Source organism: Sphaerodactylus townsendi, linkage group LG09, assembly GCF_021028975.2.
Source record: "Sphaerodactylus townsendi isolate TG3544 linkage group LG09, MPM_Stown_v2.3, whole genome shotgun sequence".
NCBI lineage: Eukaryota > Metazoa > Chordata > Lepidosauria > Squamata > Sphaerodactylidae > Sphaerodactylus > Sphaerodactylus townsendi.
The window spans coordinates 5,902,702-5,927,364 of record NC_059433.1 but is presented as its reverse complement, the minus strand read 5'-3'; the positions used below and the strand labels follow the sequence as shown (position 1 = coordinate 5,927,364).

General features: G+C 44.4%; 1 protein-coding gene and 1 non-coding gene across 5 annotated transcripts in view; one reads left to right on the top strand and one right to left on the bottom strand.

Moving 5' to 3' along the window:
• The window catches only part of CDH12 (cadherin 12), a 966,930-nt gene that overhangs the window by 747,340 nt on the left and 194,927 nt on the right, over nucleotides 1-24,663 (top strand). The window lies entirely within an intron of this gene.
• Nucleotides 15,798-15,906, bottom strand: LOC125439546. The gene has a single exon (XR_007245544.1). It is a non-coding gene; the product is annotated as a U6 spliceosomal RNA (small nuclear RNA).

The window sequence follows — 24,663 nt, the reverse complement described above, 5'->3', positions numbered from 1 at the left end:
TCCTCGAAATCTCCAGGTGTTTCCCAATCTAGAGCTGGCAACCCTACACATGGAGGAAAGAGATTTGGGTCTTGAAGAACACAATGCAAAGGATTGTGAAAGAAACCACTGAAACCACCATCGGTTCGTATTTCTTCCTCTCGAAAACCATGGGTTGGTTTATAGTCAGGAAAGAGATGAGTTTTCCTTGAACCTCAAAACTCTGCAAATTTTATTGGTGTAGGTAGTAATAGAAATATGCATGGAGATAAAGGAGGACCATATTGTCGGAAAGTCCTTTTAATCACAGCAATCCATTTTGAGACCTCCAGGTTGCCGCTGGAAGGTGAAGAGCAAAAGTTTTTAATGAATTGAGGATGTTTTTTTATATCATTGTGTCTAGAATTTGGCTTTTTTTTTTAGAAGACTGTACAACTCACTGTTTCTTGCCAGATGTCTAGTGCATTAATGCGCCCTCGTCTACATCGATCATTATGATGAAAGATAGAAGTGCTACAGTATTATGCTAACATATGATTGGTGTGCAGTGCTATGGGAAAGGTAAATTTTGCTTTGATTCGGTTTCATCTCATTCTTCTCTCTCTCTCTCTCTCTCTCTCTCTCTCTCTCTCTCTCTCTGAGAGGGCCAGGCTCCCAGAAGCAAATTTGCCTGAACCCGAAAGTACTATTTCATTCTAATGAAAGCTATATTTCATCTTAAGTTCAAACCTCTTTGTTACATTTGATCTCCCTCTCAATAATTCTTGACTCGACTTTCTCAAAGGCATTGGGTCGTAGAGAGGGGCCAAATGGCTCCTGTCAAGAGGTGAGATTATTAATTATTAATTAACAGCCTCAAGATGGAGTTGACAGCTGTGTTCACATTTTTTTTGCATTGTAATCATGCATTTTTGGAGGGGGGGAGCAGGCAATGTGGAATCGCCATTTCCTATTATAACAAAACCCATCATCGCTACCAGGTGGATCCTGTACAGGAGCAAACTTAATCATAATTTTATAGCACCGAATTTGACTTCAAGACAGGTATTTGATATCCCACAACACCCATAGAGGCTTCCTGGAGACGTAACATTAAAATGAAAAATCTGCACTTTTAAGGCAGACAAAATCTCGTTTTTCTGTGATATTTTTTAAGATGCTTCCCCCAAACTTATTTTACATTAGTCTAAACAAGGCCAGCAGGGTGCCAATGAGTGATGTCTCCTTACCAAAAGGTTTACGGTGAAGAAGAAGACTTTATTTACAGTCAATGACCAAATATATTACAAATCTCCAAAATACCTACAACAAAACAAGAATGCAGATCTCTCACCCGTATTCTAGCACTATCCATCTATATATCATTATACTTTGCAGACACACCAAACAGCATAAAATTACTTGACAAAACAAAAATATCTGAGGGGGATGCCATATTCAGATCATTTTTTTCTTTTTCATAATGAATAGACTGAATTTTGCTACCCATTTAGTAATATTCTCCTTCTTATCTTGTAATAGTTTTTCATAACAAACTTTATAAAGTTTTACAGGGAGCTATAGAAGTGAGACAGCCTTTACTTCTTCGTATGCTTTTGCCATTGATGGTTTAAAAAGAGAGCCTTTTTGTAATATGCTGAGATTGAGTTTCTGTGGAAACCCTCAAGATGGCAAATCAGGAGCATTCTTTGCTGGGAAAAACACAAGGGAAACAGGAAGTGCCAAAGTTCAGTGTGAGCTTTGGGCCGAACTACAGTGATCCTCTGTATTTGACCAGTAATTTGAAAATGGGAGGCTTCTCAGCACTAAGCATGGGGGTAAAGAGGCTACGGAGGGGGGCATGAAGTGTCCTCATCTCTGCTGGGAGCTAAGCATGCAGATGGTGAAGAGCTGGATTATGCTGCAACAGAAATACACATGTGTGGGGCTAGAGTAATACTGCTAGTTTTATTGAATCTCTCAATAATTCTCTTTGATGTTTTGCCTCAGAATCTCCAAATGCACTCCCTGATTTTTTTTTATTTCAGTCAAATTTGATGGTGTTCTAAAGTTAGGGGTGCCAGCCTCCAGGTGGGGATCCCTCAGATTTATTCTAGTTTGCCATTCTTGGTTTGGGAAATACTTGGATATTTTGGGAGTGAAGCCTGAGAAGGGTGGGGTTTTGGGAGGGGAGAGACTTCCGTGGGGTACAGTGCCACAGAATCCACCTTCCAGAGCAGCCATTTTTTCCAAGTGAATTGATCTTTTGGTGTCTCGGGATCCACTGTGATAGGAGACCTCTGGCAACCACCTGAAGAGTGACAGCCCTAATTATAGCTCCTTTTCAGACTACAGAGGTCCTTTCCCATGGAAAAAATCGATTATCTGGTGCATGGACTGTATGGCACTGCGTCCCACTTGGGTCCCGGTCCCTTTCCGGGCTCCATCCACCAATTTTCAGGAGTTTCCTAGCCTGGTTCTGACAACCCTACCCCTCCATTTCCCCACCACCACCTCAGTGGCCAGGGGTGATCTGTCAACCCTATCTAAGGTGTTGTAAAATGACATGAAGTTGTTCTTCTGTAAAATCTGTAAACCAGATGCTTATATGAATAGGGTGTTCCAATAGTTCCTGTGGCATTCTAGGGCCCTTTCCCCACTTACCTTAAGCCCCGCGCTACTCTCCTCAAGTAGCACGGGGTCCCGAGGCACTCCCCACTACAGGGGCGGCGACAGCGCAGCCACCCCGACTCTGCCACTCTCACGCCCCCCCATAGAAACGTCATAGGCTCTCCTCAAAGCGGCGCCTTGCTGATGACCCCACGCAAGGTCATTGAGGATGCCCTGGGTGCACTGCATAAAAGTCGTGCGTCATAGAGGCAGCACGCAACAGATTGGGGTAGAGACAGGTAAGGAGGGCTGGCCTAGGAGAGGGGGATTTGGCTAGCAGCAGCAAAACCAGAGAGCATCTCTAGCCAGACAAAAAAAAGCACTCTCACAAGTCACCCCTTGGTTCATGTGCATCATGTTGGAACCCCAAGGAGACCCGAGGGATGGAGCATGGGGGAAAAGCTGTTGTTGCCTCATCAATGTCCCTCCCAGCTAAAACCGAGAAAGGACATCACTGATGCTCTAGAGCAGTGATACCCAAAGTGGGCGCCACCGCCCCCTGCTGGGTGCTGCAGCGATCCAGGGGGGCGGTGATGGCCACAGGTAGAAACATTAATGCATATATCTTTCTATTTAATTGCTATTAAAAAATTTAAAAAAATTAATTTCCAGGGGTTTTATGCCAATAAAGGCTTGCTTCTTAAAAAATTTCCAGGGGGCGCTAAGTAATATTTTTTCTGGAAAGGGGGCGGTAGGCCAAATAAGTTTGGGAACCACTCCTCTAGGGTTTAAGCTGGAAGTGGCATAGATGTGGTAAAGATGTCTTCTTCCCCCTCCATTTTCTGCCACTATTCATCTGAGCACTAGCCCAAAAAAGGAGTGCTTCAGCATGCAAAAATCTTGCAGTTCTCGGGAGGGGGTGGCCAGGTGCTTGCCCCCATCCTTTAGAAAGGTCACATTTTTTGTCTTGGGAAAAGGGAGAAGCGGTGTGGAGAAACAAGCCCCAGTGCGTGCAGGCAGGCACGCATTTTGTGACTGTCTCACCGCATCTTCTCAAACGCCGGAATGTTTTTGACAGGGGTGCTTATAAGGCTGTGTGCTTTTTAGACGGAGCACGTTGATATTCACCCGTCACTGTGATTTTTAATGCCAGAGCAAAATCAAATGCTCTCAGCACCTTCCATGCACCAATGGAAATGGCTGTTGCCAGCACAGAAAACAAATTAATTGATGTCCCCCAGTAGAGACACATTCCCTTGCACTTGCAAAAATTGCACTACAGAGAATAAAAAGGCAAACTAGGCAAGGTTAGCTGTTTTGTTATTGTTTTCACTTATAGCTGTAGATTTATTTTGTCTGCATTTTTTATCTTCCTTTCTTATTCATGATTATACCTTTATGTGAGAGCATTTTCCCGAATAAATATCCTTTATTGACACTAGGGGCTATGTGGGTGAAGTAGCAGCCAGATTTAGGGATGGTTCTGAATGGATATAAAACAGAGAATATCTAGAGGTGCTGTAGGAAATTGGTTCTAGTTGTAATGTGGCAAAAGGCATTTGGAGCATTACAGCTATTTTTTATTTGAGGTTTGGGGGGGGGGGCTGGCGGCAGAATGGGCCTGCTGTAACCTGCAGGCCCTGTTCCACCCCATACCATTTCCCCAGGGTTGCTAACTCTCCCCCCACCTCCCACGCCAGCTTCCTTTCCAATTCTGAGGCCTCAACTCGGTTCTCCCACTCCTTTGCTCCTGGGCCCCACGGGGATGATTTACTGCCAGGTGTGTCCCCTGGAGGAACACCCACTTTGGATGCCAACTGCCAGCCTCCCCCTTCCTTTTGCCCCCTTTGTATAATATCATGCCCAAGATGGTGGGGGGCTGCGTGGTACAGAGAGCTGCTACCAGCATCCAAAGTTTAAAACTGTTTATTAAAAAGAAAACATTTACAAGCAGCACAGGACCAGATTGAGCAAGGGAGTCAAAAGAAATGAGAGAAATGCCGTTCCTCGGTCCCTCTTTCTGCAGACTGGCCCCGATCCGGAGGGTTCAGCCCAAGCGGGTGCAGCGGCATCAGGAAAATGTAGTTCTGAAATGGCTTGATGGGCCAGGGAGCGCAAGGCTTGGGGAGAGGGAGGGAGGAAGAAGAGGCAGACGGGTGAAGAAAGGCAGAAAGGAGATTGGGGCTAGGAGCTGAGCATGGGGGTTAATGGATGAGCGGACTCGCGGGAGGTGGCTGGGGTTTGTGTTCAGACGGGTCAAAACAGGTTCCTGACCTGTGCAGGGGCTCAGGGGCACCTGTCTGCTGGCCACAAAGAAGCAGAAGAGTTTGGATTTATATCCCCCCTTTCTCTCCTGCAGGAGACTCAAAGGGGCTTACAAACTCCTTGCCCTTCCCCCCTCACAACAAACACCCTGTGAGGTGGGTGGGGCTGAGAGAGCTCCAAGAAGCTGTGACTAGCCCAAGGTCACCCAGCTGGCGTGTGTGGGAGTGCCCAGGCTAATCTGAATTCCCCAGATTAGCCTCCACAGATCAGGCGGCAGAGTGGGGAATCAAACCCGGTTCCTCCAGACTAGAATGCACCTGCTCTTAACCACTACGCCACAGCGTGTTCACTGCATTTTGCTTCATTATCCTGCTTAGCAAGAAGGTGCAAGCATATTTTATTCCAAGTGGTTGGGTATGGTGTGAACAAGCTGTAAAGCTGTAAGTTACCTGCTGTAGCGAAATGGTCGCTGAACTTTTGCTGATCCCGTTTGTCAGTTGTCTCCTCCAGGCAGTGTGGAACTTTTCAGGTCCTTACTACAGACCTGTAATATTTTTGGAGCTGCTTTTGCTTTTTTTAACTGCATAGGCTGATAAAGGAATTATATGTTTCATCCATGATAGCAGGCCAATTGTTTTAAAGACACCTGTATACCCTGTCTCTGACCCTCACCTGGGATTTATGTTCTTTGCTCTCTAGCCCTTTGTAAACACTATCACTTATCACATGCACATTGCTATGTTCCACACTTGTATGCGGTTGATTTAGAAAAACCTCCCTCTCTGTTTGCATCCCCATAGATACTGTATTACGAACTGAAGTCACCTCAGCTCCTGTCAGCTTTCCCCCAAAGATCAGTTTAAAAGCTGTTCTGCCACCTTTTTAATGTTGAACACCAGCAGCCTGGTTCCTTTTTGGTTAAGATGAAGCCTGTCCCTTTTGTACAGACCTGCCTTGTCCCAAAAGGTTCCCCAGTTCCTAACAAATCTGAAAACCTCTGCCTTACACCACCTTCTCACCACGCATTGAGACCCTGTATCTCTGCTTGCCTAGCTCCCCCTGCGCGTGGAACAGGTAGCATATCTGAGAATGCCACCTTGGGGGTCCTGGACTTCAACCTGTTACCTAGCAGCCTAAATTTAGCCTCCAGAACCTCCCAGCTCAGCTGGCATCTCCAGAGGCATATCATGGGAATGTTTATCTCCCTCTGCCTCCAGTGTCTTTCCTTCTGCATTTGAGCCTCACATCACTGAGAATGACTTGGGTCAATGTAACTGAGGTCGAATCCCCACTACCGTCTTAGCCAGGTTTCAGAACACAAACTAACCAGGTTTGAGGGACGATCTCCCCGGTCGAATCCCCACTACCGTCTTAGCCAGGTTTTAGAACACAAACTAGCCAGGTTTGAGATTGTTTGTGTTCTGAAACCTGGCTAAGACCGTAGTGGGGATTCGACCTCAGTGTTGTTCATGGCTGAGTGGGGATACCTTACTATACTGGACAGAGACCAGTCAGCAACTCCCTGTAAATAAGAACATTAAAAAAAGAGTATGCTGGACTAGAACATTCATCATTAAACTTTGGTTTTTTATAAACTTTGGACTTTGGCCAAAGAGTTTGGCACCCCTAGTAGGGGAATGCATGATAATTGTGCAGCATTTGAAATCGGGGACACTTTCTACGTTTCAAACACTTCAGCCTCTTATTCCTTTAATGGTTGCATAATAGATGAAAGAACTACACCAAATGTAGCTTTTCTTATTTCTCTGTGGCAAACTGCACATTAAAAATAGGCTGTCCCGTTTTTAAAGGTACAATTGGCTCTGTCACCCTAGCTGTAGTTCAGGGCCATAAACATTACCGTTTGTGAGCTGAGCTAAGCAGTCAGCAAAATCATGAGATTGCTTTTGCACGTAGAAGAAAGGCTAGGCTGGGATCCTTATCTTTGACCCTCACATTTTCAGAATTTAGTGACCTAGGGGAACAAATCCTGAGGTTGAATCCTTCCTCTGCCACGGATGAATGCTGGATAAATTTAGGCCAGTCTCTTTCTCTCAGCCTAATTTGTCTCACAGGGCGGTGGTTGTGAGGATAAAATGGAGGAGGGAAACAATTTTGTAATCCATTCTGTGTTCACAACAGGGAGAAACTTGAGATATAAATAGTGTTGCCCGGCCCCGCTGGCTACCAGCAGTAGTGGTGTAGGAGAGATCTTAAAAGGCTTAAAATGATGCTTAGGCTTCGACTGTCAATCCCCAGATCTGGACCAATATCAGACTCGATGATTATGATCAGAAATCTTTATGGGCAGACTTCGGTACTAAACCTTGGCTCTTCTAATACTCCTTTTAAATGTCCCAAAGCCCCCCTTCCTACCGTCCACAGGAACATCAAAGCAAAACATTGCAAAGCAACAAGGTGACAGTCGTTCGTTATCAAGCCGGCAGGAAGGGTTCTCAGCCCACCTGGCGCTTGGGCGCAATCTACGTACTACAGGTTACAAAGTACAAAGGCGGCAGAGAGCTGCGATTCAGGGAAGCATATTAACATTGCAGAAACCATAACCCCCTTTGATGTCAGGCAGGCTACCTGACATAGACATCACATGTTTGATGACTTAGTTTCTGGAAGTGACATCACTGTCAGGACAAAGCCTGTCAGTGCCCAGATGTCTTGCTGTGTAAGAATTGCAAATGTTTTCCTGTAACTGCTTTTCTGTTTCCCTCTTCCCCTCCTGGCAACTCCCTGGCGCCAGCTCTCCTGCAAGAAGGTGTGAACGGTTCCCAGGTTCTTTGAAGCTCTGTAGTGCAAATGTTGTAGAATTTGTAAGGCACATTTGGTGTGGGACAAATGGGGGCGGGGTTGAAGGATATAATCTCTGGATCTAAGCTGGAGAGCTTAGATTCAGCTTTCTATTGTTACTCTACGCGTTGTTAGAAATAAACTGCTTTAGGACTTTCCTACGATCTCTGTTATGGTATTTGCTTAAAAACTCTATGGTAAAAGCTGTTTTATCTTTCTTTTTGCTAAATACCAGAGAATCTCCTCTATTATCACGTATGTGGTGACATCATTAGCCTAGGTCTCATTTTAACCCTGGTAAGACACCTACGATATAGCTGGGGAAAGGGGGCCCAAAGCGGGGGATCCCCCACCCTCAGCAGGGGTCTGACAACCCTAGTGTAATTTATAATTCTAAATAAAAGAATCATGCAACTTTTTTCTGTTGACAACATAGCTTTGCTGTTGTGCTTCAGCAGCAAAGGGCCTACTTCCTTTCAAGGGCAATGCTTCTCTGAATCTGGTTCTGCACTTTGAAACAAAATTTATGTTCTCCATAACCTGTATTAATAAGATGTTTCCCTATTTCAAATGGAGCTTGAAATTAAGAGCTCTTTTCTTGTCATGCCTAATCCTCCTCTCAAGATACACTTGAGGGCCCGTGTCATTTGTAACACTTTTGCATTTGGATTCACAGCAGAATTGTGCACTGCTGTCGTCCGATGCAGTAACACTCTTGTTGAGGTTTCCTGCACGTGTACCTTTCCTGTTACTCTCTTCTTGCAGGTTTCCAAGGAATTGTTCCGGCTTCATGAAAAAGCCTTATAGAATGTGAAAGTCATTCAAACTCTGACAGCATTTCAGCATTTGACTTTTAGGACTTGAACAGCCCTCTTCAGAGCGGGGAGGAATGGGTCAATGGAACTGGTGCAGAATCACAATCAGAATTCATCATCAAAGACAAGCCTTTATTGGCATACCAAATTACAATAAAACAATTGTCCCTAAAAGACAGATAAATGCAACAAACATTCAGAGTCTTATCAATGGTGTAGTCCAAATGAACTCATCAAAAGTGCGATTTCCATACACCTCTCCACAGACCAGACTGAAGACCCACCAACAGAACCCAGGCATCACAACAACATACAGTATCAACACTCCACTATAAAACACAGAGTTTGTTGGGGTGGCGCCAAACACAGAACAAGGGATGGGGGGCAAGGAAATGGGTGAACAATTGATCTGACTCCAATAGGTTGCCACAGCCTTCAGTTGACACACCATCTGACAATCGATAACAAAACTACAACATCTCTCTATAAATCACCCACAGGTTATTTGACTTTGGATGACCATGAACCCACAGGTTACTGGCAGAGTTAGGCACTGTATACCAGTAGCAAATAGTTGATGTAACCAACATTGTTGTTCTTATGATGATAGCAATCTAATGCTTAGTATCCATCTAGAGTTGCGTCTATAATCTTTAAAAGATATTTTGCTACGCTTTCACACAATCAGAATTCCACATTTGGGATTTCTGTCCAATAGAAAAATGACAAAACTAGTGCTACTTGGGCCTTGTAATTCATATATCAAAATAATAAAAAGTAAAGCCTTTGAAATAATGATGTTAATGTCTTTATAACACTCACAAAATCTAATAGACTTCTGCAAGCCATAAATGTGTTTGCTACTGAAAGTCTCAGTTACTGTCAAATTAAGCACAAGGCTCTGCAAACTCTTTAAAAACTTTGACATCAACCAGAGCTCTGGATTTGAATCAATTTTCTTTCAGAGCTTGCAGTCAATAAGTGCATTTCCTAAAAAGAAAACATGCTTATTAGTTTGTATCTCCATGTCTTCATTTACTAAGCTAAAAGGAAACCTCCTACACACATTTGGTGTGTGTGTGTGTGTTGAAGATGTTGTTTAAAGGTAGAACAGCCTTTCACACTGTGTCCCCTGGCCCCTTTCTCATTTAGTCATTTTAACAGGCTGTTATTCTGTCTACTATATCGTCGAAGATTGTGTCAGTGGTGCCGTTAGGATGTGTTTTGTGATTTGTAAGACTTTCCCATTTTGGAAGGAGAGCTAGGAAAGGAGAGCTGGTGAGGTTATGAAGTAGTCATTTTAGGAGACAATCTTAAGGAGGAGTATTCAGAAGTCACCCCCTTTTACGAAGAGCATTTATTTATTTAAAACATTTATCAGCAGCCTTTCTACTTTATAGGAACTTAAGGCAGCATATAATGTAAATAAGAATAAAATACAATAAAATACTTCAAAGACATTAAAGATAAAAGGTAAAGATCGTCTGGTTGTGGCCCATCCACCCTTGGGGGAAGGGGGGAGGGGAAGGGAAGGGATAAGGGGGAAGAGGGGGGGGAAGGGCCCATCATCTGGTCATAGCCCACTCACCTTGGTGGGAGGAAGGAAGGGGAGAGGGGAGGAGGCCTGTCATCTGGTTGTGGCCCCACCCTGTCAGGAGGGAGGAGGGACAGGGAGGGGAGGTGGAGGGCACCAACATCTGGTCATGGCCCACCCATCCTGGGGGAAGGGAGGGGAGGGGGCAGGGTGTTAATTACATCACAGTGTTTATGGGTGGTTTCCCCTTGCCTTTTCCAGTCATCTACTCTTTGCCTTCAGCAAGCTGGGTACTCATTTTGGCAACCTCCAAAGGACAGAAGGCTGTGTCAACTTTGAACTGGCTGCCTGCAACTAACTTCCCCCAGGATTGAACTCAGATTGTGAGCAGTGATTGGATTTCAGTACTGCAGCTTACCATCTGTACCCCAGGACTCGAACATACTTTTAAGAACACTAGTTAAAATATTTAAAAGTACTAGTAGGGAGATTCATGATTGCTCCCAGGAAAGGGGTTTTGTTTTGTTTTTTAAAGGATAGCAGCCCTGTCTTCTTGGATTCAAATACTTCATTTGACACAGCTATGGGAACAGGGATACCAGCAGAAATCAAAGCTGGGAGTCGCATGCTTGTAAAGGGAAGATGAAGTTAGTGTTCATCTAGTGAGGATGTCAAAACCCCGTAAAAGGTCTGTCTCAAATGCTGCATTACTGAGAGGGGCCTGTGATTTTCTGTGTTATGTTTTATCAATAGAAAGTTGGTGTTTCTGTGGGGGAGGCGAGAGGTCAGTTTTCATGAGTTGAAAACTACAAATGGAGTCTAAAAAATAGAAGACAGAGTGAAGATGCTGGGTAATTAGGATGCTGAGTAGGGAAAGAGCCCCTATAATGAGGACCATAAAGGACCGAGTTCCCAAAGATAAAGGGGTAAACAATAGCCCTTTCCATGCAAATCTCCTAAAACATTTGAAAATGTTTTCAATCCCCTCCCCCTTGTTGTTTGTACTCCCACCCGTGAAACTACTCCTGATGGCCATATTGTGATTTTTTTCCCCTTCTTTTTTTTAGTTCTGTGTTGACAAGATACTTCAATGCTTCAAAGCCTTGTGCTGCATTCTATACTTCTCTTATACCGGATACTTTGAAGATTGACACCCCCCCCCTCCAAAAAAAGCAACAACAAATGGCTGAATGCTACAAATAAACAGGCGAGAGGGAACTGAGTGAGCTCAGCAAATGGCGCTGAGGGGGAAGTTCAAGGAAGTGGAGAAGCAAGGGAAATGTAGTAAATAGACGTTTTCAAAATGTTTCTGACAGAGAATCTCTTTAAAAGGGATTCGTTTGAAACGTTTTGAGGGTGGAAATAAAAGGTTTGAGGGTAAAACAATGTGGAACTCCATGGAGGAAATAAATTATTTCCTGCCACAAAATATTTTAAGTGAATTGTGGGGGAAAGCCCTGTATGTTGAACTTTAGAGATCTGAAGAACCTATGGATGGAGAATATGGGTCATTCCATGAAAATGTTATCATTCACGCATCCCATTTCATTTGCATATCAGTGCAGTGTCATTTCATAGATACATACTCAAAGTTCCATAATCTCACTGATTGTTTTCAAAATGACATTTTTCAGGTGAATAAATATCACAGACAAGATGAATCATAATCCTTTTCAATAATTTCCAGTAAGAAGCGTTTGCAAGAAAACTGTCAAAAGGTTAATGGCCTGTCTCATTTATTACACTAAGAAGATTGCATGGGAAACTAAACCAGATAAGGTTAGGCCAATAATACCTAAACTGAGTAAAACTTGTTACATTGTGTATTGTTTAACATTACTGTCCTCTTGGAATTCACTGACATTAAGGAAATGTTGTGAGATGTTATTTGTGTGTGTGTGTGTGTGTGTACTGCTTGTGATTAATGTAACACCACAGTTTGTGACTAGCATGACTTGAATCAGCACAGGAAAAGGGAAACAGACTCAACCCTCTACCAGTATTACACAAAGGTTAAGTTACAAAGTTAAAATCAAACATTGCTAGATGAGAACACACACCTCCAGAAACTATGGACATTTTACACCAGATTATAACATCCATGAGGATTGTGCGAGTGCAGGAACCTTGTGAAAGAATGACCATATTGCTCAACCTCTGAGGAATCATTGGAGCATGTTCTATTAGTCTGCCCAAAATTCATAGATCTCAGACCTAGTTTGTTTTTTTCAACACCGACTTACTTGTGCCCTCCATATTCCAAATTGAACCGCCTCTTGAACAATGAGGATCCCAGGCAGCTGAAAATGGTGGCCAAGTTCCTGCTCGATATTGTGAAATAAGTCTCTGGCTCTCCTTTTATTCACTTATTTTCTTGAAGTTTGTAATGTATGAACTATCAGCAGTTGTTTTACTCCGTCAAACTCTGGATCATACTACTGCACAGTTTTATCTGTATTTTCTCTTGATGCCTAATTGAATTTGAATTTGTGGCTTGGCTTATATATCACCATCATACCACACATTATAAGAGTTAGCAACATCTGGCTATGATTAAAATATATTATTTTCTGTATGTGTGTGTGGTAGAAAATAGTATATCTTTGGCCATTGAGGAAGTTTTTCAAAGCTGAAACCCTTATGGTCTTAGTTGGCCATTTGATATTGACATCAATTATGCATGTTGTAATGTTGCATCTTTGGTAAAGATAGCAGTTTCCAGGCCTGAGAGATTTTTAATTTGCCTATTTGTGTACATTTTATAATAAATGTTTGTTTGATTTCAATTTTGAAACTTAATCCTTGTGAATAGCATAAGATGACTTCAATGTCATCATGTTTTCCATGCGTAAAAAGCCAAAAATTATTATAAAGGTCAAAATCAGGGAAAAGAGGATACAAATCGTCTTTTCTGGTGCACATTCAAGGAAGCCCATGACATCTGTATAAATGAGCCTCTTGAAGCACCTGTTGGAATACCAAGATTTTATGAACTACGTCAGTGTGGTGAAGTGATTAAGAGTGACAGGCTTAAGAACTAGGTTTGATTCCCGCACTCCTCCACATGCAGTTTACTGGATGACCTTGGGCCAAACTCTCTCAACCCACCAGAGGCAGACAATGGCCAAACACCTCCTGATGTCTCTTGCCTTGAAAACCCAGATGGCACTTTCCACCACCACCACCATGCATATTTATTTATTTATTTTTTCGTTCGTTCGTTCGTTCGTTCGTTCGTTTATTTATTTATTTATTTATTAAACTTATAGGTCGCCTCATCCCCGAAGGGCTCGAGGCGGCTCACAACATGGCTGTTCTAACGAACAGCAAATCAACAACATAAAAACGTAAATCCCTTAAAACCTATGCAGCAATAAATTAAATTATTGAAGGGTTTTCACTTAATTAGTAAAGATCCTCAGGGTTTTTTCTGTGTTTCGTGTGACAATTCAAGTCTTCTTTAGGCAGCATGGAGGCAGACCAAGGGAAATTAAAATCTGTATTGAACCGATAGCAAATGATAAAAACTTTGCTCATTGGGTCAGGCCCGTGTGCCAAAATTAGAATTCAGGAGAGCAACACAAATATATCCATATTGTAGTTTCTCTAGTCATGCTGCCATAGCTTCACAGACAGACCCCTCAAAATAAAAAAAGGAAAAATTGTGTGTGTGTGGGATTGCTAGGTTAAACAAACTTCATTCATCAATTTTTGACAGAGAAATAGCAAACAAATAACAAACAGATGCAAGCAGAGGAAACCTCCATGGGGAACCTCCTGCAGCACACAAAACGGCGGGCACAAGCGGCAGGAACAAAAGTAAGACTTTTTTTGGTGGGGGAAATAAAGTGTGTCCTGCCTGCTTGTGTTCATTCAGCAGCCAGGAATCATCCTCAATGCAAGTTGGGCGGGGCGGGGTGGGGGGAGATTGCCAGTTCAGCGATCTTTGTTAAAACCTGGATTGAGAGAAATAAAACGGGCTGACCACATTCTGAGGAAGAGAGCTGTGCAAAGATCTTCCCCAAAATCCTATATATAATGTCCTAAAGACGTTGTTTTTGTGCTGTGCGGAATCCTCCGGCCTTCACCGAAGCAAAACAGCCCATACTGCCCCGCACTTTGAAGTGTAGGCGCCAAGCTGATTAGCCCATGCCGAAAATCGAAACCAGAAAGCAAGCACGCGACAGCAGTCCCAGACAGAAGTTCCCGCATCCCAGCCAGGGACATGACAGGATCGGGCCAGAACAGGGTCAGATCACGATATGTGACATAGTCAGACAAACAGACTAAAGGAAAAGTTTCAGCAACGTTAAAAGGAAAAATTTCAGCAACGTGAAATTACTCAATGAACTGATTATGCAGAGAATTATTACATTATGTGCTAGGATGAAGTAATGCAGCCTCACTGGAATGCAAAACAAGGGCCGTTCTATAGCAGTGCTCTATTTTTGGAAACACCCTGATGCAAAAGTGCGGGCGCAAACATATGTCATGTTTTCAGAGGCAACCGAGCATTCCCCTTGTAAAGTTAACATATTCAATCACTAAATTCTTGCCCGTGTCATTGGGAAATGTGGAACTGAAATCAGGTCTCTCATCTTGTGGACTGATGTTCTGCTGCCCCTCTTTAAAGAGCAGAAATCCCCTAGTGACATTGTCAGTCTCATTACAGCCTCAGTTTGCAACAGAGGTTCCCAGCCTTTTTTTTCCATTTGTGTACCCCTTTGGCAACCCATTTCCTTAAAATTATAGCCTCCCCTTTGGCAAACTCGCTGCATCCCACCACTTACATTACATCATTCTTTTTTTTGCATACCCCTAACTTCTCCGGCACGTACTGTGGTTGGGCAACACTGCAGTCCCTTCCACACATGCAGAATTATGCACTTTCAATCCACTTTCACAATTGTAAGTGGATTTTGCTATTCCACATGGTAAAATCCAGCTGCAAAGTGCATTGGAATTGCCTTACCCTGCACTTGAAAGTGCCTTATTTTACCACCTGTGGCAGGCAAGGCAGTTGGCTTTGTACCTCTCTACCTCTGACTTGGCCACAGTGATCCATGCAATGGTCACCTCTAGAACAGACTATTGTGACTCGCTGTATGCTGGCCTTCCTTTGGTCCTGACCCGGAAATTAAAATGTGTGCAAAATGCGGCAGCCAGGCTCCTTTCAGGAGCGCTCAGTGGAGATCGGATCACTCTGGTCCTGTACCAACTCCATTGGCTGCCGACCGAGTTCTGGATCAGGTTCAAGGTGCTTGTGTTGACATTTAAGGTTGTGAGCGGTCTTGGACCTACACACCTGTGGGACTGCCTCTCCCCTCTAGACCCCTCTGATCGTTGGGGGGGGGGGGGAATCTGCTGGAAGTCCCTACCCCTAGACAGGTCTGGCCACAGCACACATGCTCAGGCCACTGTGTGCTGTGATTGGCTGACAGTTCGAACGGAGACTCAGGGCGGGAAAAATAACCTGGGATAGTGGTGGTCGATTCACCACAATACCAGCCTCATCCCGGGATCGTCAGAAAAGATCCTCCTTCCTGGCATTTTTTGAAAATCCTGAGATGAGGAGGATATTGCTGGGAAGGGCCGGGACAGAGCCAAATTTGGCTTGGGAGCCGTGGGGAGTCCCTCCTTGAACTGGGAAGTCTACTCTGAGTATCCTGGGATATTTCCCGGTGGGGAATCAACCTCAATGAGCTTCTGTGCTGCAGTAAGGAAGTCTTAGAGGAACTATTCTTTACAAGGTAGCTATGTCTTTCCTTAGGTGAATAGCAGGATTTTGCATAGTCTTGTAAGCATGAGAAGCCATAAATGGGGAATAACACACATTCCACATTTGTGTGTCATCCTTGCTCAGAGGCCAAGCTAATCTTCTCTGTCTCTTTCCAATTTAGTATATGTGCTGCCGAAACAACAACCACATTCCACATTGTCATGATGGAAGTCTGGAAGTGAACAAGGGGAGGGCGGTATATAAATGTAATAAATAAATAAAATAAAATAAAATAAATAAACAGGAATTAAAAACAACCTATAAGAACTGAACTGTGCATCGGCTATTATATTCAATGCACTAAACTGTACCTGTTGAATAAATGCCTGTTGAATGCACAGACTTTATTGTATACATAATTCCATAACCAAATGCATAAATCCAAGGTGATACAAAAAGCACAGAAGAGCATATTTTCAACTTCCAGCGCCACACAGTTCATGACAGTAGAACAACTCTACACATTTCATGGCACTCCAGTCCACTCCGTAGTCAGATGATAGCAGATGTCTGATAAGTAGGTTGTGTTGTTCCGTAGCCAATGACTGTGAACGTGGAATCCAGCTATTCCTCAAGATGTGTCATGCATACCACTACACTTCATTGGACCCTTCAGAACTGTGCATTTTTTCAGAGAATCCTTCCATTTCACTCCTTACCCAGCCATATAGGCAACTGACTCTGCTCACTTTTTGCTTGGCTGCTCAATTAGCCATGCAAGTCACCATTCTGAGTAGCAGATGGCACTCCATCCATCCAGTAGCTAAGCAGGAACTTTTGCACCTGAGCTCAGACTTGGGACTCAAACCAGGATAAGAAGATTTAGATTGATCCCTCTTAACAACTTTCTTTGGATCTCCCCTCAATGCGTATACCACCCCCCTCTTGCTGTTTGCAGGAATGATATTGTCAGAGTTCACAAGTTTCTTGTTGGGCAACATGAGACAAAAACAACTGCCCAGGGAGTTGTTCTCCATCCATCGCATATATTTATTTCCTGTACATTATTTATTTATTGGCTTCATTTATTGCCCACTTTTTTTTACTGAAACTCAAGGCAGATTTGATTTCGAATACCTTTAATGGCATATAAATAGTTTAAGATTAACTTTGCAAGTTAAGAACAGCCTCTACAACTTCTGACGAGTTAAAATAACACCATTAAAAAATTTAGCCACTGCTTCCAACAGCTCGTAGTTGTGGCTGTTTAAAAGATATATAACCTTCTGTTTATCTGTAATGCCTTCACTTCCATGCAGGAAGGGGATTATGTGCTTCTTTTTATCTATCTCATAAAAAGGATATGAGATACTGTTTCCACAGAACCCATGCCACATGGGCATTTCCTTTCTTTATGTGGAATTCCAAGGTGGCGTTCAAGGCTAAAGGAAGAAGGCAGGGCATTACACCTAGCTAAGGTGATTGCTCTACGTCATCGGGCCTCAACCAGGAGATAAAGGTACTGGGCTACAATTAATCTACCCACAGGTATTCCCAGAGAGATCGGGGAACAGGTTTTATTAGCTTCCTCTAGCATCTGTTGAAACTCTCTATCAAAAAGTCTCTTCTTGATAGCCCCCTAGACCTCCTGCCCTGTTAACATTAGCAGGTCCTCCAAGGAAATGCCCAACTCATTAAGTTTGACTTTGATTTTAACCCACCACTGGGTTGTGTGGAGGATGGAGCGTCCCTGGGATGTATAGTCCAGTTCATCTCGATTAAAACACATCCTGGCCCAAAACTTGAATGTACGGCACCAGGCCAGAGTTTCCAGCTGATGCTGGCCTGTTTCTAAGCACAGGGCAGATTACAGAATTAAAATGAACCATCCAGCATACAATGAACAGTGCAACTGGACCAGGAGTACAGAATCAGTTAGACAAATACAAGCCACAATGTCCTGGGCGATAGATGGGCAGTTTCATCCAGTAGTAGCACCACTATCACATCCCCCCACTACCTCCAGAGGGCTTTTGACTGGTGCAGGGAGACAGGACAACGAACCTCTCCAGCTGGCTGAAAGCCCTCCAGGGGGGTGGATGGATTTATACCACCCTTTTGTGTGGCATAAGTGTGGGCTGCTATCTGCGGTGCCCGTGGTCCGAAAGCCCAGGTTGGAGCTGACTATCACCGGCTCCTCCCCAAGGAATCCCCCCCTTCTGCACTGTCATCTGATCGGACACCAATGCAGGCTGGAATACTAGCCCCTTTTCTGGGTCAGGCATTGCAGAGATCTGTGACGCTCGCCCACCTCCCAGGTTGCGCACATTGCCAGTCCATTTGCCATATTCACTGGCAGCGTGAGCAGAGCATAAATGCTGGTGCAAGTTCTTGCCGACACCAAAGAGCCCTTTGCCCCTCCACTTTGGATGGGGCTGATAGGAAAGTACTTTGTACTAAGGCACAGCAGAGGGCGGACCAGCACACAAAACTACAATAGTATCTCCCTAAGGTGTGTAATGAAAGAGTCTGCTGCTGGTTGAAATCACCTGTCCCCTTTCACCCAAAAGCACAAAAAGGCAATGCACTGAAATAGGAGCAGCAGTGGCGTAGGAGGTTAAGAGCTTGTGTATCTAATCTGGAGGAACCGGGTTTGATTCCCCGCTCTGCCGCCTGAGTTGTGGAGGCTTATCTGGGGAATTCAGATTAGCCTGTACACTCCCACACATGCCAGCTGGGTGACCTTAGGCTAGCCACAGCTTCTCAGAGCTCTCTCAGTCCCACCTACCTCACAGGGTGTTTGTTGTGAGGGGGAAGGGCAAGGAGATTGTAAGCCCCTTTGAGTCTCCTGCAGGAGAGAAAGGGGGGATATAAATCCAAACTCTTCTTCTTCTTCTTCTTCTTCTTCTTCTTCTTCTTCTTCTTCTTCTTCTTCTTCTTCTTCTTCTTCTTCTTCTTCTTCTTCTTCTTCTTCTTCTTCTTCTTCTTCTTCTTCTTCTTCCCTGTTACTGTTTCCTTTTAAGTACTGTTTCCTTTTAGGAACCTACACAAGTTCAGTGGCTTGGGGCAGGGAGAGATAGTTATATGTAATTCTGGAATATGTTTGCTTAAAAAAAAAATCAATGTTTATTTTCCCAATTCATTCCCCCCCCCCCCAAAAAAAATCCTAGCTGTGGATATAGTTGAAAGTAGACTTCCCATCTTCCAATGGATCCTGAATAAATCCTGGAATTATTGATGTTCAGAGGATAAAGAAGAAGAAGAGATTGATCCTGTAAGGAGACTCAAAGGGGCTTACAATCTCATTTCCATCCCCCCCCCCCACAAACACCCTGTAAGGTGGGTGGGGCTGTGACAGCTCCGAAGAACTGTGACTAGCCCAAGGTCATCCAGCTGGCACGTGTTGGAGTGCACACGCTAATCTGGAACACCAGATAAGCCTCCACAGCTCAAGTGGCATAGCAGGGAATCATACCCGGTTCTCCAGATTAGAGTGCACCTGCTCTTAACCACTACACCATGCTGGCTTCGGGGAGTGGACTCTATGACATTTTGACCCACTGAGATCCCCTCCCAAAACTCCACCCTGCCTCAGCTATGTCCCCAAATCTCCAGGAATTCCCTAACCCTGAGTTGAACATTCTAAGAGGAGATTTAATTTTTTAAAATATGAACTTGGGACATCAATATGCAGTGTGACTGCTTTACGATTAAATGAGTATTAAAGGTTGCGGGGTTTTTTTTTAGTGCCCTTCAAAATCATATTTGAAAAGCAGAACTTTGAAAAGCTTCAAGGTTCTGAAAATCACATTTAGATTCAGAAACTTTGCTTTTGTCTGCATTCATGTTTTAGCTCTAATAAGCTCATTCCCTCAGCACGTTGCCATATCTTAGCTTCTTTTTTTTATTTTCCTCTTTGCTTTTCATGCATTTCCATACCCAGATCCGTGTGGCCTTCGATGAGGGAGCTTGTGTTGTTAACCTTGTGGCAGAGGCCCATTTTATCTCCAACTCTTTACTGGATTATTTCATTGCCTGCTTTCCAGTGCGTCTTCCTCAGAGACTGCCTCTATGGGCCTTAATGAATGAGCTATTGCAACCCCTTTCGAGTGTTCCTGGCCTGATTTTTTTCTCCCCACTGAAACACAGAAGGAGGCTTTCGAGCTTCTTTTTACATTGCAGCATGTGGTCATCAGGCTTCCCAGCATGCCATGATTTATTTTTCAGCACACAGCTTCCTTGTGGTGTATTAAATTCCAAGTTAATTTGATAAGTTGCATTCTTTAAGTCCTTGGTTAGCATAGCCTTTTGTTTGCAGCAGGGGCCAATGTTTTGAACCTAGCATAAGGTGACCAGATTTTCACCTTTGCAATGCGAGGCGCGCGCGTCCACATGCGCACCCGCGCGACCGCAGGAGCACACCCAGTTTCTTGCCCTGTCACAGGGTGGGAAACCGGGGAGCGCTGCAAAAGGCACTGCACTCCTGCAGCCACATGCGCCTGCCGCACTGCCTTCTGGGGTGCTTCCCTGTTTCCCGCCCTGTGACAGAGTGGGAAACCGGGGAGCGCCACAAAAGGCAGTGCGCTCCTGCGGCTGCGTGCGCGCTCCCGCGCTGCCGCACTGCCTAATCGGGAGAATTTTAAAACCCTGCGGGACACGGGACACATTGCCCAAAAGCGTGACTGTCCCGCCAAAAGCGGGACGGCTGGTCACCTTAACTTAGCATTGAGTAGCAGGTCAGCTCCACTGACACAGCCTGTCATTAGGTGAGACAGAAGCAAATTCTACTTCATGCACACACACACACACACACACACACACACACACACACACACCTAGTATGAACAAGTTTGACAATAAGATGGTCATGACCAATAAAAGTTTGTCTGAATTCACAGGGTGTGCTCCAACAGCTAAATCCAGGGATTAGAGGGTTTTTTTTAATATGCAGGGTATGCCTTCACAGGGGAGGTATACACGGACTTCAGAGAAGGTATGATTTACTTTTCCATTATCAGTTGTTTTACCTACACAATCTTACCTACACAAAATTCACAAAAATATATATCCCACAAAACTGTTTCATTAGCTGTGTTTGCGCTCATTTCAGGAACTGTGCAAAAAAAAAGTTTGCATTTTTGGGCTCTAAAATGCCAATTTACCCTGCCTTAACTTTAGGCTAGATTCATGGGAGGTGTATGGTCCCCAGATCTTTCCCAAAGGAGGTGTGATGGCAAATACTGAAGTCGTTACGGACGACGCAATGAAGAGACGAGACGCAGCGATATCAGGATCCGGTGGAGAGAAGCCAGCGGCTAATCTGCCGAGCTGGGGTCCCTGGCACCTTTTATTAGGGTTTGGGGAAGGCGGGAGAGCAGGAGAGCGGGAGAAGGTTTCTGAGACTCTGAGATTCTGAGACTCTCACTTTCTGAGACTCTGCTGGGTTCGCTGGCTCACCCCTACAAAATATGTTTAAGAACCACTGGAGTGCAGGCAAAGTTCCAGATAGCAAGAAGGTATTAGATTAGGCTGGGCAATGAACTTGTCACAAAGACAAGTTGTTTCCATCATGATAAATGGAACTGGGTTTATAGGAACTGGGTTCCTAGGGGCAAGGGTCCGAAGGGAACAGAATTCTGCCTCTCTGGGTCTACACTGGGGAGTTGAATAACCCCTTTGGTACAAGCACTACTACAACAGGTTCCCCTTCATCCACCTCTTTTCAGGGAAAGAAGAAAGAGAACCCCTGTGAACCATTCTCTTACTTCCTGCTATGTCTCCCTGTAGGGCAGTCAGAAACAAATGTAAACCACTTAAACTTGGATGTTTATTTTCCACTAAACTTTACTTAGTAGCATGGGTTTTCATAAAGGTTATGTTTAGCACTAGAACAGTTGTAACAACAACACTATTTATAGAGCTGTTTTATTCCCTTATTCTGTTATGGGTGTCTGAGTCCTTCGTCTATACCATATGGTATAAAGGATTTGGTGTACCTAAATAACCTTTGTAACGCTGCAAGAAAAACCTCCCCTTTGGGGAATTACCACAAACTAGGGGTTTAAAGTTCCAGTCCTGGTCCAAATCCCTCGTCTCTGTTTTTTTTGTACCCTGAGAGTTTCCAATCTCAATTTGCTTGCGGAGAATACTTTCCTGTCTGATTGATACAGAGGTTGATTATGCACGACAAAGTTCCTGCAACTTCAGAGAGAATTGGCCATGGAGGCTTTGTTTTGGGGCATGTTTGACATTATTACCCACCCAACCCCCATTTGCAGTGGAACAGGCATTACCAATCAGTTGACTTTTTGGTTTCATCCAGGTTGGGGGGAGGCAATGTTCCATGTGTTTTCTATCACACAAGTGTACCTTAAGTTGAGACTAGGTGGGCTGGCCATGGGTGGAGGGAAGAGGTCTGGGGCAAAGCTGCGCCCACTGACAAATCTGCCCTGGTCTCGCAGTGAAGCAAATTAAATTCATGGTACAAGTGGTTTTGTTTGCCACAGAGAGAGTGGAAAGTGAAAGTGGGGCTAGAGGAAATACATCTGTACAAGAAATCTTGCTGCAACAGACATCGCCTCCACCGCTCAGCAAGCACCTTGTACGTAATCAACCAGAGAGAGTTTGTCCCTTTCTTTCGTCTCTCGTTGCTCTTCCTGTAACATCCAAGGAATCAGGTGTGCTCAGGAAATGTGGTCGCTAGAATGCTATCTGGCATTTGTGTTTCAGGCACCCTGGAAACTACAGTTCCTAGGACACATGTTGGCTGCTGCTCAAAATGATATTTAAGAGATTTAGGAAGAAGGAATGGGAAACAAAAGAGAGGGAGATTCTTCCTTCCTCTGGCTCACTGGCCTACTTGCTTTTCATCTACCTTCAGCTGCAAAAGTAGCCTCCAAAGCCAGATAAGATTTGTTTAGGGTTACTGTATGTGGGACCTGGGCCTGAGTGGCCCAAGCTAACCTGATCTTGTCAGACCTTGGAAGCTAAGCAGGATTAGCCCTGGTTAGTATTTGGATGGGAGACCACCAAGGAATACAAGGGTTGCTATGCGTAGGAAGGCAATAGCAAACCACCGCTGTTACTTTCTTTCCTTAAAAGCCCCATAAGCATTGGCCTCCATTTGATGACACTTTACACACAGTCACACTTCACACTATATGGGGAAGAGCTCAGGGCTAGAAAATCACTGATGCTGTTGTTGATATCATCAGGAGACACAGAGGCTGTCAAGAACTTTCTGAATCTAAGGCCCCTTCCGCACACGCAAAATAATGCGTTTTCAAACCACTTTCACAACTGTTTGCAAGTGGATTTTGCTATTCCTCACAGCTTCAAAGAGCACTGAAAGCAGTTTGAAAGTGCATTATTCTGCATGTGCGGAATGAGCCTTAGAATTGAGGTTGGAAGAAAAGAAGCCATTTATCCAAATTTTTTTGACAGCAAAACAACTGTTTGCCAAGCCGACTTTTGAGACTAAGAGGAGAGACATCGTTGCTCACTACAAATGATGTGGCTGTACATTTTAGCTCACCTCAGTTGGGGCAGCACACTAAAGTGTCATTCATACATAGCTTCTTTGTGGATATGTTAGGGAATTGTGGACACTATAACACTATCATGGATGCTACCAAACCTGAAACCTAACATGTAATAATGCATTCACACATTATTCAGACTTGCCTCCTTTGAAGAAAAGGGAGCATATGAAGATCCAGACGTGTGACAAGTTCACATTCTATAGGATTGCTGAATGTTTGTGCTTTCCCACAATACTTGTGAGAGGGCCACTGAGTCCTCGCAGTGCGGAAAGGGCACCCCTGAACCGGCAGGAATTCTGCCGGTGGAGGGGTGGGGGCCGTTCGCACTGGAGCGTGCGAGTGGCCCCCACAGAGGCCGGCGCGGGAGAGGCTGCTCCGCACGGAGCCACCTCTTCCCCGTCCCCCCCACTCACCTTGTCATCCTGCGTCGCTCTGCTGGACTCCTAAGACCCGCCCACGCTGCCCTCTGACCTCCAGGGGTCGGAGGACAGCGAGGGAGGGTCTCATCAGTACAGTAGAGCGATGCGGGACGACAAGGTGAGTGGGGGGGACGGGGAAAACAGCGTTTTCCCAGTGGTGCTGTTCGCACCGCGCCAGTGGGAACACGCTGTTTTCCAAAAACCTCCCTCCAGGAGGGAGGTTTTTGTAGGTGGCCTGACGCCGCTCTGGGGGAGGTGGAGGGGAGCCAGGTCGGTGCTGCTGCGTTTCAGCAGTGCCACCTGTGCGAACGGCTCCCTGGGGACAGCGTTTTTGCCGTCCCCAGGGCGCTGTATTTGGCCCGTGCGGAAAGAGTCAAAATTTCCATTTATATGCAACTGTTGCCACCCAGCTACCCACCCCGCCATTCCAAGCTATGGTGTTAAAGTATACTTTCTGACAAGGTGACCTTTGTAAAGCACAAAATTAAAGCTTAGATTGGTTGGCTTTATGAAAATAACGTCACAAAACCCAGATCATCTTTGTATGTTCTTGAAAGAAAACACATTTCATAATTTCTGTCGCCAACACTCCATCCTGTACGGAGTGAGCCAAAGCTTACTAGAAATTCAATTTAGTTTACAATTTACACTACTGTGGTCTTTGTTATGAAGCACTATTGTGCATCCATGAATATATTCAGATTGTAAGAAATCATAGATTATTTTTTAAAAAGGACCCTCTGAACATTGCTTTTGAGTATTCCTGCTGCCTCTCTATTATTTTTGTAACAAATTTCTTGTTTATCTCTTTTCATCTTTTTTCTCGATCCGTTGCAGCATGTGGCATTCTAAAAATAATATATATCATCAGCAGGGGTTCAGTACTTTTCAGTTCTGCCTAAAGTTTCAGAAAAGAAAATGCTGGAAAAATGTTTTTACAAAGAAATTTCAAAAAGTATCCTTTTCAGCCCATTTGGAAGGGGGGGAAGCAACATAATTC